Genomic DNA, 13,276 nt, shown 5'->3' with positions numbered 1-13,276 from the left:
CAGTGTCTCTTGCTGTCTCATACACAGGGTTATTGTTACCATCTTTCTAAATTCCATATATATGCGTTAGTATACTGTATTGCTGTTTTTCTTTCTGGCTTACTTTACTCTGTATAATAGGTTCCAGTTTCATCCATCTCATTAGAACTGATTCAAATGTATTCTTTTTAATGGCTGAGTAATACTCCATTGTGTATATGTACCACAGCTTTCTTAGCCATTCATCTGCTGATGGGCATCTAGGTTGCTTCCATGTCCTGGCTATTATAAACAGTGCTGCGATGAACATTAGGGTACATGTGTCTCTTTCCCTTCTGGTTTCCTCAGTGTGTAAGCCCAGCAGTGGGATTGCTGGATCATAAGGCAGTTCTATTTCTAGTTTTTTTAAGGAATCTCCACACTGTTCTCCATAGTGGTTGTACTAGTTTGCATTCCCACCAACAGTGTAAGAGGGTTCCCTTTTCTCCACATCCTCTCCAGCATTTATTGCTTGTAGACTTTTGGATCACAGCCATTCTGACTGGCGTGAAATGGTACCTCATAGTGGTTTTGATTTGCATAGTTCCTTGTTAATGTTCTCACTTTGTTCCTCTATTCTTTTCCTGAGCCTAGTAGGCATTTTTATTACAATTGCTTTGCTTTTTATCTCTATATTGTTAGTTTCCCCCTGCCCTGTAGTTTGATATTTTCTTTTCCATGAAACATACTCCTTTGTCTTCTCACTTTGTTTGACTTTCTCTGTCTCTATAAAACTATGTGAAATTTCAGTTATCCTATTCTTGAAGACATGTACCTGAGTATGAGTGTCCCTATGCAGTCTACAGTGCCTGGTGACTTTGATGTGACAGCTAGTGTTGAAGTGAGTATGAACTGATCTTGTCCCATGGTATACTGGTAGCTGCCACCTTGGTGGGAGACAGGCCTGGGATTTAAGGGACTAAAGCCAGAGCCAGGTGTTAGCTGGGGCTTATCCTAAGCTTTCCACGTGGGGTTAGTGGTAAAAAACTCACCTGCTAGTGCAAGAGACATAAGAGATACGAGTTAAATCCCTGGATGGGGAAGGTTCCCCTGGAGGAGGGTATGGCAACCCACTTCAGTATCCTTGTCTGGATAGTTCCACGGACAGAGGAGCCTGGGGTCACAAAGAGTTGGGCATGACTGAAGCGAATTAGCACATGCACACCCCAATGAGGGCCAGAGCTGGGGCCTGGAGTCAAAGCCTTGAACGAATTGAGCTTCTCCCAGAAAACTAACCATTGCCTTTGTTGGTGCAGGATCAGGGATGATGGGTTTGACGCCATGCATCTAAGCTGACTCAACTTTTCCCCCATTGTGCATGGGTGCACAATGGTAATGACAGTCTCTGCCTTGGTTACAGGTGAGGTTGGGTCCCTAGGGGGTGGGGGACAACACATTTCTGAGCTATCTCTGCCTTTTTTCAGGTACACGTGTGTGCAATGGCAAAGGCAGTCTTTGTCTTAGTGAGGATCAGTGGTGGAGTAGCAGGTGCTGCGGCCAGACCCGTGGGTACTTGGGAGGTTACTTTGATGGTCCTGGCAGGCTGGCCAGAGTGCTGGGACCAGGAGCAAGCCAGTCCACGTGTACTCTTCAACACTGGAGTCCTGGTTTCTTACACACTTTGTAAGACACATGGTTTTGAAACCATTTAAGGAGATTATCTTCCCAATATCAGGTTCAGGGTTGGGGCATCAGATAGTGACTTAAAACCCTCACTCCTTACAAAGGATTCCCAAGTCTGGGATATCACCCTCCTCTTCTGGGCTACAAACTAGGAGTGAGGGTCATGTGTAGATTGCTTCTCTTCCACTCCTACTAGACTCCATGTAGTCTAGACTCATACTCTGTTACAATCTTTCTTTACAGCCTTGGTTGTAGAAGTTCCTTTCTGCTAGTCTTCAGGTTATTCTCAACTCAGATCGCTCTATATGTAGTGGTAGTTTTGCTGTGTTTGCTATGGGAGGTAAGCTCAGTGTCTTTCTACCCCACCATCCAGATTTCCCCTCCCTTTCTAGACTAATCATTTTGAAAAAGACTGTAATTATTGCAGGAAACTGTTGTTCCAATCTAATAAGTTGTGGTTTTTCTGAAAAGCAGAAGACATGAATATGCTGACTTCTCTCTCTTAATTCTGTCAGAAACAGGGCCCTGCTTTCTTCTAAGTGTACTTAATAGTCCCTCTTCATTGTTGGGCTTCTCAAGTGGCGCTAGTGGTAAAGAACCCACCTGCCAATGCAGGAGTCATAAGATGGGGTTTAATCCTTTAGTTGGGAAGATCCCCTGGAGGAGGGCATGGCAACCTACTCCAGTATTCTTGCCTGGAGAATCCATGAACAGAGGAGCCTAGTGGGCTACAGTCCATAAGGTCACAAAGAGAGGGACATGTCTGAAGTGACTTAGCACACACACAATGCATACTTTTGTTATTACCCTAGTTCTCCAGCTAGGCCTTTGAATACCTTTTTGTACCTCTGGTTAGATCATTTGAAGAAACCTACACTCTCCAATAGCCTATCTTTTACCTTATGTAGTTTCAGTTAACATTTGTAATCAAAGATAGGCACCCAGCTTTCCCTAAAAGCTTTTAGATATTTATTGTAATATATAACATATTTTTGCCTGGCAAGTGATCACTGTGGAGGAAAAACTCACATGAACTTTAAATGACCAACTAAATGCCTAGAGTAGGGACTAGTGAAAATGCTTGGATTTTATCAATTTAAGAGGCTTTCTTATAAAGTGTCAATGGTTCAAACTCTCTATTCTAGATTGGTTGGTGGCAAGTTTAATAAGCAGGGAAACATACATACGAGGCTTGCTTGGACAACAGCAAGACAAGTAGATCTCTGTACTTACCTGTTAGAATTTAAAATTTTTATAGTCAGAGGTCTTAACTGAGTTCAGTTATGTACACTACTCAAATGTTCTCAACAACACATTGCTCTCTAAATGCTGTGTCCTTGAAAACATCTCCTGCTATGGGAGAGAGACCCAAAAAGCAAGGGAGGGGATGAAGAGCCCCCAAAGCCCAGGTTCAGCTCATGGATTAACTGGCAGTCATATTTGCAGTGACCTCATCTAACAGGAGAGAAACAAATTCTAAGTAAAGTTCAGAGAATGCATTCTACCCGCACATCTCTCTAGAGAGAAAGGTGATTATGTTGACTCTTGATATAGCTTCACAAAAAAGGACATTCAACTATTAATAGCTATTAACAGAAGGTGGAAGGAAAGAGAAATAATAACAGTGGCGTTAGTAGCAACTGGTGATAGAACTTACATACTGTCCTAGGTTATTTCAGTACACTGTTTTTTGTTGTTGTTGTTGTTTGTTTGTTTTTTTGGTCATGCCAAGTAGTTTCTGAGATTTTAGTTCCCTGACCAGGGATGGAACCCCAGATCCAGCAGTGAAAACACTGAGTCCTAATCACTACACAACCAGAGAACTCCCTGACTTCACTAAATTATCTCATGTAACTCTTTGAAGAAAGTTGTTTTTAGTTATGTTTCTTATGAAGCAAAAAATCTTTCAGAGAAGGGTTTATTAGTTTAATTTTACGTACATGAGAAAGCTAACATTTATTTAAATGTTAAGCTATCTGAATCTAAATCTCTCTCTTTTTTTTGACCTACTGCATATATTCAAGGTCTCTTATTTTCCAAGGACACTCCTATGTCTTGGGAATAAGGATCTGTTGATATTGCTATTGCTATTGCTAAGTCACTTCAGTCATGTCCGACTCTGTGTGACCCTATAGATGGCAGCCCACCAAGCCCCCCCCATCCCTGGGATTCTCCAGGCAAGAACACTGGAGTAGGTTGCCATTTCCTTCTCCAATGCATGAAAGTGAAAAGTGAAAGTGAAGTCGCTCAGTCATGTTCGACCCTCAGCGGCCCCATGGACTGCAGCCTTCCAGGCTTCTCCATCCATGCGATTTTCCAGGTAAGAGTACTGGAGTGGGGTGCCATTGCCTTCTCCGATCTGTTGTTAGAATTCTACCTATATTGAGTGGCAGATGTATAGAGAAGTAAAATTATCATCTAAATCTTGAAAAATGATTAGGAATTTTGCTAATAAACAAGATCACCAAAGGTGTATAGGGATGGGAAGAAGGGACACTACATTTCAGAGAAATCAACAACTTATAAAAATGCTCAGATTTATTAAGGGTGGACACGAAGGTAGTTTGTGTGACTAAATCATAGAGTGGGCTTCCCCTGTGGCTCAGTGATAAAGAATCCACCTGCCAATGAAGAAGATGTGAGTTCAATCTCTGGATCAGAAAGATCCCCTGGAGAAGGAAATGGCAACCCACTTCAGCATTCTTGCCTGGGAAATCCCACAGACAGAGAAGCCTGGTGGGCTGCAGTCCATGGGATCACAAAAAAGTTGGACACAGCTTAGAGACCACACAACAACAACATCATAAAGTACACACTAGGGAGTTTCAGGAATTGAATTTGGAGGTAGCAGCAAATAGACTGAGATACATTCAGAGATGAAAAAGAAAATAAAAAAGCCAGGGATGTAAAATATTCAAAGAGAAAGTGATAGCAAATAATATAAAATAAGAGACTGAGCTGGGTGAGAAATTAAAAAGGATGTTATACTCAGTAAGTAGGTTATCAGTTATCTTTGAAATGTGATTTCATTGCAGTGGGAGAGAGATACAGCATATGGAGCAATGACTATATGGTAAAAAAAGAGAGGAGAGCAAAGATCAAAGTGATTTTTAAAATATTGCTACTTTTGTGATAATTTTAAATAATTTGTCCTGTGACCTTTATAATATTTCAAAGATAAGACTTCACAATAAATTGAATTTTCTTCAATAAGTTTTCCCAATGTAGGAATGTGGTACTATCTGACCTTTTAATATTTGATAAAATACTCATAACTTCTTTTAGATTGACTTTGTTCTTTTAATTCTTACAGACTTTACATTTACACCATTTTGAAGTTCCATAAATAGAAGAGACAGAATGGGGTTTGGGGAAAAAAAAATGTTTTATTAAGAGTGGCTAAAAATTCCCTAAATTGGGAAACATTAGGGAATTTTTAGCCACTCTTAATTAAACTTTTTTTTTTTTCCAAGTCCCATTATGTCTCTTCTATTTATGGAACTTCATATATGTATAAGTTAGATTTCATGATATAGTCTGACATTTTACAAAGGTTCATATATTTTCTTTTCCTATCTGTTCTAGTTTGATGGTTTCTACTGATTTATGTTCAAATTATGTGCTTAGTCACTCAGTCATGTCTGAATCTTTGTGACCCCAAAGACTATAGCCTGCCAGGCTCCACTATCCAGGGGATTATCTCAGCAAGAATACTGGAGTGGACTGTCATTTCCAACTGCAGGGGGTCTTTCTGACCCAAGGATCAAACCCACATTTCTTGCATCTCCTACAATGGCAGGCAGATTCTTTACTACTGCACCACCAAATTATCAGACCATTTTCTGGCATCTCCAATCTGAGTAAGCCAATCCAGTTAATTTTTAAATTGTGATGCTGCTTTCTTTCTTTTTTTTTTTTTTTCTAATTTTATTTTATTTTTAAACTTTACATAATTGTATTAGTTTTGCCAAATATCAAAATGAATCCGCCACAGGTATACATGTGTTCCCCATTCTGAACCCTCCTCCCTCCTCCCTCCCCATACCATCCCTCTGGGTCGTCCCAGTGCACTAGCCCCAAGCATCCAGTATTGTGCATCAAACCTGGACTGGCAACTCGTTTCTTACATGATATTTTACATGTTTCAATGCCATTCTCCCAAATCTTCCCACCCTCTCCCTCTCCCACAGAGTCCATAAGACTGTTCTATACATCAGTGTCTCTTTTGCTGTCTCATACACCGCATTATTGTTACCATCTTTCTAAATTCCATACATATGCGTTAGTATACTATATTTATGTTTTTCCTTCTGGCTTACTTCACTCTGTATAATAGGCTGCTTTCTTTTAGTTGTAGAATTTACATTTGCTGTTTCATATAGCTCCTTTTTATCTTTTGATATTCTGCATGCATTCACTCATTGTAAGAATATTTATCTTCAGTTCAGTTCAGTTGCTCAGTTGTGTCTGACTCTTTGCGACCTCATGGATTACAGTACGGCAGGGTTCCCTGTCCATCACCAACTCTCAGAGCTTGCTCAAATTCATTGAATCGGTGATGCCATCCAACCATCTCATCCTCTGTCATTCCCTTCTGCTTTCAATCTTTCCTGGGATCAGGGTATTTTCCTATGAATCAGTTCTTTGCATTAGGTGGCCAAAGTACTAGAGTTTCAGCTTCAGGATCAGTCCTTCCAATGAATATTCAGGACTGATTTCCTTTAGGATGGACTGGTTGGATCTCCTTGCAGTCCAAGGGACTCTCAAGAGTCTTCTCCAACACCACAGGTCAAAAGCATCGATTTTTTTTGTACTCAGCTTTCTTTATAGTTCAACTCTCATATCAAAACACTACTACTGGAAAAATCATAGCTTTGAGTAGATGAACATTTGTTGGCAAAGTAATGTCTCTGCTTTTTAATATGCTGTCTAGGTCGGTCATAGCTTTTCTTCCAATGAGTAAGCATATTTTAATTTCATGGTTGCAGTCACCATCTGCAGTGACTTTGGAGCCCAACAAAGTAAATTTTGTCACTGCTTCCATTGTTTCTCCATCTTTTTGCCATGGGGTAATGGGACCAGATGCCATGATATTCATTTTTTGAATGTTGAGTATTAAGCCAACTTTTTCACTCTCCTCTTTCTCTTTCATCAAGAGGCTCTTTAGTTCCTCTTCACTTTCTGCCAAAAAGTAGTATCATCTGCGTATCTGAGGTTATTGATATTTCTCCTTGCAATCTTGATTCCATCTCATGCTTCATCTAGCCCAGCACTTCTCATGATCTACTTGGTATATAAGTTAAATAAGCAGGGTGAAAATATACAGCCTTGTCATACTCTTTTTCTCATTTTGGAATCAGTCTGTTGTTCCATGTCCGGTTCTAACTGTTGCTTCTTGACCTGCATACAGATTTCTCAGGAGGCAGGTAAATTGGTCTGATATTCCATCTCTTGAAGAGTATTTATCTTAAGTCTTTGAATATATTTACAATGAATTCTACAAAGTTGTAGTCTGCTGATTTCTGGGGATACTTAGAGCAACTGAAATTCTCATGCAGTGCTATTGAGAGGAAAATTGGTAGTATTCCTTTGAACAGCTCTTTGACAGTATCTATTCACATCAAAACATACACAATTGTCCATTGAATCAACACATATAACTGACATCTCAGGAAGTATTTCTTCTTTCATTACAGTGCTTTGCCTGTGGTTAAAGAACAGAGAAAAGTAGAGCTGATCACAATTAGTATTCTTTTCACTGTACACTTTAAAATAATTGCAACTTGAAACCACATGAAATTAATTGAAAAATCTAATGGAAAAGTTAAGAACATTTATTACAGAAAAGCACTTTGTATTATAGTATGCTTTTGTAAGCTTTGAAGTAATGTTTCCAGATGTAATTCCACTTGTGCTTTGAATTAGCCTCAGTATTTTAGTATTTCAAAAGTTAAAATTACTATGCTTCTTTCTATAAAATTGAGTCTATATCTCTTTCTGATACATCTGCCTTTTTCAGAGATATGCACACTCTCACACACACACATGTAGACAAACACAGAGTTAGAGGAGGTGGTCAGTGACAGATTGCAGTACAAGATGTTCATAACATTTGTGATATTATCTTGGGATCTAGGAGAGCCAATGCAGAATATATGGGGATGGACTACTCATTTGTTTTTGACCATCTCACCTCTGTATCTAATATTATATTGATTATAAATCCAATATTATATGGACTTTTATAGTTTTTGAACAAAGCAAGCAATTGTAATCATTCACTAGATGATATGTCTTTATTTGTATTTATACTTCTTCTGGGGACATATTAATATTGAATTATTATGTAGATATGTAGTATTTTTCCTTGAGTATCCATTGGCATGTTTAATTCTTAGGTATTAATTTGTTTTTGGCTGTGCTGGGCCTTCTTTGCTGCTCTGGCTTTCCTCTAGTTGCGGCAAGCTGGATACTCTCCAGTTGTGGTGTGCAAGTGTCTTATTGCAGTGTTCTTTCTTGTTGCCCAGCACAGGTTCTAGGGCACGCTGGCTTCAGTAGCTGTAGCACATAGGCTCAGTAATTGTGGCTCCTGGGCTGTAGAGCACAGCTTGGTAGTTGTGGCACATGGGCTTTGATGCTCAGCAGCATATGAGATCTTTCCAGAGCAGGGATCAAACCCATGTCTCCTGCATTGGCAGGCAGATTCTCTACCACTGAGGCACCAAGGAAACTTGGTATGTTTAATTCTTAACAAATTCATTTTTAGTGGCTGCTGAAGCGAAGTAAATGACTTGATCTCTGGGAACAGTTACTACGTGGAGTCTAATAATTTTTTTCAGTTCAGTTCAGTCACTCAGTATTATGCGATTCTTTCGGACCCCATGAATTGCAGCACACCAGGCCTCCCTGTCCATCTCAAACTCCCAGAGTTTACCCAAAATCATGTGCATTGAGTTGGTGATGCCATCCAGCCATCTTATCCTCTGTCGTCCCCTTCTCCTCCTGCCCCCAATCCCTCCCAGCATCAGAGTCTTTTCCAATGAGTCAACTCTTCGCATGAGGTGGCCAAAGTACTGGAGTTTCAGCTTTAGCATCATTCCTTCCAAAGAACACCCAGGACGGATCTCTTTAGAATGGACTGGTTGGATCTCCTTGCAGTCCAAGGGACTCTCAAGAGTCCTCTCCAACACCACAGTTGAAAAGCATCAGTTCTTCAGCGCTCAGCTTTCTTCACGTCCAACTCTCACATCCATACATGACCACAGGAAAAACCATAGCCTTGACTAGATGGACAGTTGTTGGCAAAGTAATGCCTCTACTTTTCAATATGCTATCAAGGTTGGTCATAACTTTTCTTCCAAGGAGTAAGTGTCTTTTAATTTCATGGCTGCAATCACCGTCTTTAATGATTTTGGAGCCCCAAAAAATAAAGTCTGACACTGTTTCCACTGTTTCCCCATCTATTTCCCATGAAGTGATGGGACCAGATGCCATGATCTTAGTTTTCTGAATGTTGAGCTTTAAGCCAACTTTTTCACTCTCACTTTCATTTTCATCAAGAGGCTTTTGAGTTCCTCTTCACTTTCTGCCATAAGGGTGGTGTCATCTGCATATCCGAGGTTATTGCTATAGCTCCTGGCAATCTTGATTCCAGCTTGTGTTTCTTCCAGTCCAGCATTTCTATGATGTACTCTGCATCTAAGTTAAATAAGCAGGATGACAATATACAGCCTTGACGTACTCCTTTTCCTATTTGGAACCAGTCTGTTGTTCCATGTCCAGTTCTAACTGTTGCTTCCTGACCTGCATATAGGTTTCTCAAGAGGCAGGTCAGGTGGTCTGGTATTCCCATCTCTTTCAGAATTTTCCACAGTTTATTGTGATCCACACAGTCAAAGGCTTTGGCAAGGTCAATAAAGCAGAAATAGATGTTTTTCTGGAACTCTCTTGCTTTTTCCATAATCCAGCGGATGTTGGCAATTTGATCTCTGGTTCCTCTGCCTTTTCTAAAACCAGGTTGAACATCTGGAAGTTCATGGTTCACATATTGCTGAAGCCTGGCTTGGAGAATTTTGAGCATTTCTTTACTAGTGTGTGAGATGAGTGCAATTGTGCGGCATTTTGAGCATTCTTTGGCATTGCCTTTCTTTGGGATTGGAATGAAAACCAACCTTTTCCAGTCCTGTGGCCACTGTTGAGTTTTCCGAATTTGCTAGCATATTGCGTGCAGCACTTTCACAGCATCATCCTTCAGGATTTGAAATAGCGCCACTGGAATTCCATCACCTCCACTAGCTTTGTTCGTATTGATGCTTTCTAAGGCCCACTTGACTTCACATTCCAGGATGTCTGGCTCTAGGTTAGTGATGACACCATCACAATTATCTGGGTTGTGAAGATATTTCCTGTACAGTTCTTTTTTGTATTCTTGCCACCTCTTCTTAATATCTTCTGCTTCTGTTAGGTCCATACCATTTCTGTCCTTTATCGAGCCCATCTTTGCATGAAATTTTCCCTCGGTATCTCTAATTTTCTTGAAGATATCTCTAGTCTTTCCCATTCTGTTGTTTTCCTCTATTACTTTGCATTGATCACTGAGGAAGTCTTTCTTATTTCTCCTTGCTATTCTTTGGAACTCTGCATTCAAATGCTTATATTTTTCCTTTTCTCCTTTGCTTTTTGCTTCTCTTCTTTTCACAGCTATTTGTACGGCCTCCTCAGACAGCCATCTTGCTTTTTTGCATTTCATTTTCTTGTGGATGGTCTTGATCCCTGTCTCCTGTACAATGTCATGAATCTCTGTCCATAGTTCATCAGGCACTCTGTCTATCAGATCTAGTCCCTTAAATCTATTTCTCACTTCCACTGTAAAATCATAAAGGATTTGATTTAGGTCATACCTAAATGGTCTAGTGGTTTTCCCTACTTTCTTCAATTTAAGTCTGAATTTGGCAATAAGGAGTTCATGGTCTGAGCCACAGTCAGCTCCTTGTCTTGTTTTTGCTGACTGTATGGAGCTTCTCTATCTTTGGCTGCAAAGAATATAATCAATCTGATTTCGGTGTTGAGCATATGGTGATGTCCATGTGTAGAGTCTTCTCTTGTGTTGTTGGAAGAGGGTGTTTGCTATGACCAGTGTGTTCTCTTGACAAAACTCTGTTAGTCTTTGCCCTGCTTCATTCTGTACTCCAAGGCCAAATTTGCCTGTTACTCCAAGTGTTTCTTGACTTCCTACTTTTGCATTCTAGTCACCTATAATGAAAAGGACATCTTTTTTTTTTTTGGCAATTTGGCAATAAGGAGTTCATGGTCTGAGCCACAGTCAGCTCCTTGTCTTGTTTTTGCTGACTGTATAGAGCTTCTCTATCTTTGGCTGCAAAGAATATAATCAATCTGATTTCGGTGTTGAGCATCTCGTGATGTCCATGTGTAGAGTCTTCTCTTGTGTTGTTGGAAAAGGGTGTTTGTTAGTTCTAAAAGGTCTTGTAGGTCTTCATAGAACTGTTCAACTTCAGCTTCTTCAGCATTACTGGTTGGAGCATAGGCTTGGGTTACCATGATATTGAATGGTTTGCCTTGGAGATGAACAGAGATCATTCTGTCATTTTTGAGATTGCATCCAAGTACTGCATTTTGGACTCTTTTGTTGACCATGATGGCAACTCCATTTCTTCTAAGGGATTCCTGCCCGCTGTAGTGGATATAATGGTCATTTGAGTCAAATTCACCCATTCCAGTACATTTTAGTTTTCTGATTCCTAGAATGTCGATGTTCACTCTTGCCATCTCCTGTTTGACCACTTTCAATTTGCCTTGATTCAAGGACTTAACATTCCAGGTTCTTATGCCACATTGCTCTTTATAGCATTGGACCTTGCTTCTATCACCAGTCACATCCACAGCTGGGTATTGTTTTTGCTTTGGCTCCATCCCTTTGTACTTTCTGGAGTTATTTCTCCACTGATCTCCAGTAGCATATTGAGCACCTACCGACCCGGGGAGTTCCCTTTTCAGTATCCTATCATTTTGCCTTTTCATACTGTTCATGGGGTTCTCAAGGCAAGAATACTGAAGTGGTTTGCCATTCCCTTCTCCAGTGGACCAAGTTTTGTCAGAACTTTCCTCCATGACCTGTCTGTCTTGGGTGGCCCCACACGGCATGGCTTAGTTTCGTGAGTTAGACAAAACTGGTCCATGTGATCAGATTGGCTAGTTTTCTGTGATTATGGTTTCAGCGCCAGGCTGCAATGGTGCAGGAGCAGCCGAGAGGAGCTACCCCACATCCAAGGTCAGGGGTGGCAGCCGAGAGGAGCTACCCCACGTCTGAGGTCAGGGGCAGTGGCTGAGAGGAGCTACCCCACATCCAAGGAGCGGCGGCTGCATGGGCACAGGAGGGCTGAGAGGAGATACTCCATGTTCAGGGTCAGAAGGGACGACCTCGTCCAAGGTAAGGAGCAGTGGCTGCACTTTGCTGGAGCAGCCGTGAAAAGATACCCTACGTCCAAGGTAAGAGAAACCCAAGTGAGACAGTAGGTGTTGCGAGAGGGCATCAGAGGGCAGACACACTGAAACCATAATCACAGAAAACTAGCCTATCTGATCACACAGACCACAGCCTAGTCTTACTCAATAATTTTTTATCTGGTTTTATGTATTATAATTAACCATTTGAATGCAGTTTAAAGAAGATGAAGTTCTTAACTCCTTTTCTCTCTCAGTTTTAGTTAAGCCAATTATTCCTACTGAATACGATGTATAAAATATATCATTACTCTGGATAAAGGAAGAACACAAAGATGGAGAGTGGAAAATTTACCTTTCACTTTATTTCATGAAATATTGTTTTATACTCCTAATTCTAAATGCTTGGTATGGGCAAACTGAGTTTATGTTGTGGTATTTAAAGATTCACCTAAGTGACAGAAAGTGCTTTTTATGAAACTGAATTTAAATATTGTTCCTTTACATGGTATTACACAGAAATCATCTGCCTTTAGATAGTCAAATTGTACATATACAATAGTCCTAGTAAATTTTTACTCATAAAAATAAATTTAAGTTTATGCTTAGGAACCTATTAATATGTATGTGTAGCTTTATAAAAGAATTTTAGTACTTTTGATTAAAAGAAAAGGCTATTATGTTTCTGGCCTTTATTCCTTAATATCTGTTTTGTATGAGGCTATTTGGCAAAAAATATTTTCTTTACCATATGCCAGAATACAGAAAAAGTTGAGGTGATTATGATGAATAAGTTTTGTGAGCAAAATGATAAAACTTAATCATATTTTTTAAGACTCTGAGAATTGTTAAAGCAAACCAAATAATAGATCAACATTTTTTCAATGATTCTTATAGATAATAAAGTAGAAGTAGTTTATAAAATTCAAATCCTTTTGCAAATTTTGTTAAAATCTTGTTTATTTAATAACTACAAATATTAAAATATAAATTTTATGCATGGTATATATGTGTTATATAATGCTTTTATTCTTTCTGATTGATGCAATTAAATTAAAAGATGCAATTAAATTAAAAGATGCAATTAAATAAAAATGTAATGAAATACAAAGCATGCAGAACAAATTATTTACACATTTCAAGATACATTATTTTAAGAGTTACTGAAAGCTAT

The sequence above is a fragment of the Bos taurus genome, chromosome 1 (genome assembly GCF_002263795.3).
Source record: "Bos taurus isolate L1 Dominette 01449 registration number 42190680 breed Hereford chromosome 1, ARS-UCD2.0, whole genome shotgun sequence".
NCBI classification, from domain to species: domain Eukaryota; kingdom Metazoa; phylum Chordata; class Mammalia; order Artiodactyla; family Bovidae; genus Bos; species Bos taurus.
This window is presented reverse-complemented; position numbering follows the sequence as displayed.